A 6,000-nucleotide genomic window follows, 5' to 3' on the forward strand; every position below is an offset into this window, starting at 1 on the left:
GAAAATAATAGTGACTTGAAAAGTTCAATGAAGTCTCAAATGTGCAAGCTGCATCATCACTGAATTTGCTGTCCAAGACTTGGTTAGACCAGTGTGATCTTGAGGACGACACAATTACCATACAGTACAAATATATTGAATGGCTGCTGCTAAAAATACCAAATTATTTAAACTAATGAAAATATTTTAATAATATGTTGCTTCATATACTGTATGATGGCACACACATTGCAGCATAACTCTGCATCAACAGTCAATGTTTATTCACTCACATTCCCCTCTAACACACATACTTTCTCCTCTCACACACACACACACCCACACGCACCCACACACACACACGCACACACACACACAGATTTATTCTCTTCTTCTATCTGGCAGCCATGGCAACAACCATTTGCCTCAGAACTTTAATCACTAAATCTGCATAGTGGGTCATTATCAGATTATGGGATTATCCAATCCACACTGAGAAATCAAACAGGCCCACACTCAGTCTCTCTCTCACACACACACACACACACACACACACACACACACACACACACACACACACACACACACAGATCATGTTTATGTGATAGAGAGCAACACAAAGAGAAGATGAAAAATGAGGGAATGGAAACAAGTGTTTCTAGTTACGATGCTGCCCTCTATAGATGAGAAGACAAGCTGCAGCCTCAGTGAGCAGCAGACTAACAGGTACTGAAAGCTCCATCTATCTGTGGTGGAATTTGGGGACACAAATTCAAGAGAGACCCGAATTGGAAGGTCTGCCATTGGCGCTCCATTCTCTTCACAGATGAGAGTAGGGTCAGTAGGAGCCTAAAGACGCAATGGTGAACGTTAAGCTGCCTGTAACATCATCCAGCATGAGCAGTTTGGCGGTGGGTAAGTGATGGTCTGGGGAGGCACATCCTTGGACGGTCTCACAGACCTCCATGTCAAAGCCAACGCTACCCTGACTGCTGTTAGGTACTGGGATGAAATCCTCAGGGCAATTGTCAGACCGTACGTTGGTGCAGTGTGTCCTGGGTTCTTCCTGGTGCAGGACAATGCCCGGCCTCATGTGGCCTGAGTGTGTAGGCAGTTCCTGGGTAACGAAGGCATTGATGCCATTGAGAGCCCTCTGGTTCCCCTGACCAAAATCCAATTGAGCACCTATGGGATGTTATGTATCGGTGCATCCAACGCCGACAAGTACCGCCACAGACTGTCCTGATCCAGATCTGGGAGGAGATCAGAAGCATGCCAGGATGTTGTAGGGAGTGCATACAGGCACGCAAGAGCCATACACACCACTGAGTCACATTATGAGTTCCAGTTGGATCATCCTGTGATTTAAATTGTTTACTTTCGGTGTGATTTTGAATCCAGCCCTCAATAGGTTGGTGATTTGGGGTTTTATTGATAATTTTGTTCAAAACAATTTATATAATGTACACTAGTAAGGAATTTCAACTTGAATAATTTGTTCATGAACATCTGTGTGACATTTTTTGAGCGGGGTTTTTTAACTGGATGAAAGATTTTAGTAATGGGACGCCTGGATCTCAAGTTATCAGAGAAACAAGGTGAGTAAACATAGCAGCTTAGCTCGCAGCCCCTCAGAGACGACCTGTGTCAACCAAACAGCGTTGAAGAAGCATTGATTTTCAACGTGAAGCTGCTTTATTCAGTGTTTTTACTGGATTTAATCAGCGGGTGGCTCTGTTTTTTCTACAGAGGAGCAGACCTCTAAAGGGAATTCAGCTCCTGAACCATGAACACCGAAGGAATCCTATTACCAGGAGAAACTGAGTGCGATGATGGCAATGGTTGGGAATATAACAACTCCCATGATACCACACTCGAGATCGAGGGACCCCTATTGGCAGAAAGTAAAATATTGTGCATTTTGTGCAGTTCAATAATGTTGTGGCTTTCTCTATAGGTTGCAGTTTTCTATAATAATAAAGATGTCAACATCCTAAAAACAACTGTGATCTTGATAATTAAACCTGTGGACTCTTCTGTACGAAAGTCAAAAACGAGGAAAGATATCGAAGGCTTCTCACACCTCTGAATTATTAATTAAAAGTCTCTTTTAGCTTTTGCATATTTCAAGGATTAAATTGCATCACCATTATACAGCTGATTAAGAGAGGTTCACCTGGGATTACTTAACCAGTGTTTCCTTTTGCCTGTTTTCATTTCCTTGGTAGATTTGGCTTTTTTTAAAGTTGTGAACATTATAGGAATTGAAGTTAAAAAAATCAGTAAGCATGATGAAATTGTATTAAAACTTAAAATGTTGAATTCAATAAAGATCAACCCAACAACTTCTAAAATGGTTACTATTATTTTTTTGTGGTTGAAAGGTTTGTATCTTGATGGATGGAGTTGAACAAATCTAAATGCACCATTGAACCTCCAAGAGCTAAACCTCCAATGGATTTTTAGAAAAATGTTTAATTATAAAAATTCTTAACAGCAAGCTGGACACAGAGGTTGAGAGGAGAAACACAGATAGTGTGCGCTCTATTTAATTTCCTATGAGTACCTGCACATTTTTTAAACTGACACATAAGCGGATCAGAGGGAGAAGCAATGTGATAGACAATGAGGCAACACTGTGAAGAGCTGGATTGAGATTTAATGCAAGATACCTTTTTCAGGTCAGCCATAAAACCTTATGGCTGCCTAGGTGTGTTTGCACAAGGTGGACTAAAGCTAAAAAGCCCTCCCTCACAACCTCTCACTATCATCTCTGTGTTGAGGCATTTACTGAGCTATCATGAACATTTCAGCCAATGTTGTTTTAAGGGTTAGGGGCTGTTTAGATAATGCTTTGATAAAGCACCAGACATGGAGAAGCTGATTATTGATATTAATAATGTGTCTAGTCATAAATAAGTAATTTGGCAGTCTAAATGTGTGTATTGCATTGTAATGAGCCACAATGTCATCCATAATTTAGCAGTTATCTCAGTTCCTCTGCTCTCTGCAGATTTTGTGATTAGCTCTTAGGTGGAATCTTTTTGCGAAGAATTTTCAGCAACACTTGAGACAACTGTTAGTGGTTTGACAAGATCCGCTGAGAACACACTAAAGTGTTTTCAAAGGGGAAAACGACACGTTGAAGTATTTTGTATCTGGTCCACTTCATGTTCATGCTGACTTTTTACAAATAAAGCGTCTCCATCATCATCACTGCATGGAAATAAAATTCCTGGGTGATGTGTCATAAAAGTGACATAGTGATCATTCCCAGTCATTGGAAAGAGGTCACATCTAAAAACAAAAAAGTGAATCCTTGGGAAGGAATACATGAGCGAGGACTTCCTTAATCACATAATTAGCCTTCAGTTGCATGGAAGGCATTGAGCCAGTCTCAGCTAATTACAATCAGTAGTCCACTTACTTTTTCTCACTTGTAATGAAGAAACAGAAAAATGTCTGACACCTCTGACACCACTAAACAGACACAACAGGTCAGTCAGCTAAGAAAAGAAACATCAATAGTTTGAGAGGAAGAGAAGGAAAAAAAATCAGCAACAAGAAAACCGCCCTGGAGGTAAAACCAGTCAGCATTCTGCTTCAGGGTCCACATCTTCTGTAGAGAGAAAATCAAACCCAATAAAGTAATTTCCAGCAAATCAATTGTCACCTGAGGAAATGGGGACAAGAGTGATCGATGAGGGGTGAATTGAAATCCCATTACTGATCATTGATTTTACCTGACAAGGAAGAATGGAGCTGATTCTCACGATGTCTGTTAAATTTAAGAGACAGCCACCAGAGGAGACTATCATGAAAGCGTTTCGAGGGTTACAGGCCAGAAATGAGACGCATAATAAAACCTTTTTCTCAAGAAGTCTGGATTTTAAAAACAGACCTGGGAATAAAAACAGCCATGCTCAATTAAGTTTGTGAGAAAAAAGTTGAAGTGGACTCACAAATGCATATTTTTCCAGTATGAAATTAAGATTTGTAATGGAGATATATTGGCCAGGCCAGGTATTTCATACAGGTCTGGTGTTGCGAAACAATTGACAGTACTCGAATTGTACTGATCAGTACTTTATTGATGGGATTATAAATGGAGAAATCCTCTTCCAAGCTATCTGGCTATTTCTATTAAAAGTGATAATGAAAAAGGACCAGAGTTACTACAAAAAGTCGGACTGAATAAATCTTAAATCAACCTATTCCTCTGATCGTCTTGAAAAACTATGTAAGGACTGAAAATGACACCAGTGTGATTATCAAGTTCACTTTGCTTGTCAGAAAGAAAGAAAAAACAAGCCAGGGAAATAATATAAAACTGATCAAGGATTGAAGGCTCTCAAGGTTGGAATGCGTCATTATGACAGAAAACCAAAATGACCCTCCCTGGAGCTGATTCTCCAATCCAGACTGCATGTAAGAATGGACGATACGTCTCCACTTCATCCAGTTGTACAAAAATGAAGCTAAGATATCCCAGATACAGGCGCCGCCATCTTGTGCTTTTGACATTATTTGGAGTCAGTCTGTGAATTTGTTATGGTGGAGTGGAGCCACGGTATCAAGGTCGTTCCTATACACCTGCCTGACCAATTAATCACAAATCAGACATATTCGTCAATCATGATGTCTTAGTCTCTCTTTATAGCAGCAAATAACTAATTAAAACCAAATTTATCAGACACGTGAACACTTGAACATACATTGGTGTGTTAAGAACTACCTAAAATGACATGAAAACACTTTTGGGAAAATCCATTTGATGCATACTTTGATTTTATTTGGTCCATTTCCCACCTGCTACATGGATGGGTTTATGACCTATACTGCAGCAAGTCAACAGGGGGATAACAGTTTTTTCGATGGCTTAACGACAGCCACATGTGCAAAACTCTAACAACAGTCTGCATTACCAACAGTCACCTGAGCTGGACAGTTCACATTACTTGCAAAACTCATTCCAAACAACACAACTCGATGTTGCCAACGACAGTCTTAGTTTTGCCTTTAATTCGCTCATAGACTCAATTGGTTTTACTCAACATGTAAACAAACCCACTCACGGTTTTAATCACACCCTCGACCTCATTCTGACATATGGCATAGACATTAAAAATCCAATAGTATTTCCTCAAAACCCTCTTTCCGATCACTACTTAATTACATTTGAATTCTCGTTCATGAACTTCATTTAATTTGGAGAAAAGTTCTATTACAGCAGGTGTCTATCCGAAAACTGTGAGTAAATTCAAAGAAAAAGTTCCTTCTTTATTTACTCCACTGCCTTGTGTCGATACAGTGCAGTGCATAACAGTTATCAAAACTTTACTCCCACACAAATTGATGATGTTGTTGAAAGTGCAGCAGCCTCACTACGTTCCACACTTGACACTATCGCCCCTCTGAAAAAGAAGACAGTCAAACAGAGGAGGAAAGCTCCATGGTTTAATGCACAGACACGTGCTTTAAAACAGACGTCACGTAGGTAAGAAAGGAAGTGGCGTTCCAATAGTCTAGATGATTCTCACCTAGACTAGAAAAATTGTTTAATTACATATAAGAAAGCCCTCCAAAATGCCAGAGCCAATTATTATTCTTCGCTAATACAGGAAAATAAAAACAACCCCAGGTTCCTCTTCAGCAATGTAGCCAGGCTGACAGAGAGTAAAAGCTCTACTGAACCGTCTATTCCTCCAACTCTAAGTAGCAATGATTTCATGAGCTTCTTTACTAATAAAATTATTACCATCAGAGAAAAAATGTACCAGTTTCTTCCCACTAATAGCACAGACACACTGTCCAGTACAGTAGCCTCTGAACCAACAGTATCGCCAAATTTATATTTAGAATGCTTCTCCCCCATAGATCTGGCTGAGTTGACTTAACTTGTCAGTTCATCCAAGCTATCAACCTGTCTTTTGGATCCTATTCCATCAAGGCTATTTAAGGATGTATTACCTTTAATTAATAGTTCCATATTAGATCAGATCAATTTATCTATATTGACAG

Source organism: Scophthalmus maximus, chromosome 17 (assembly GCF_022379125.1).
Source record: "Scophthalmus maximus strain ysfricsl-2021 chromosome 17, ASM2237912v1, whole genome shotgun sequence".
In the NCBI taxonomy this organism is placed as follows: Eukaryota; Metazoa; Chordata; class Actinopteri; order Pleuronectiformes; family Scophthalmidae; genus Scophthalmus; species Scophthalmus maximus.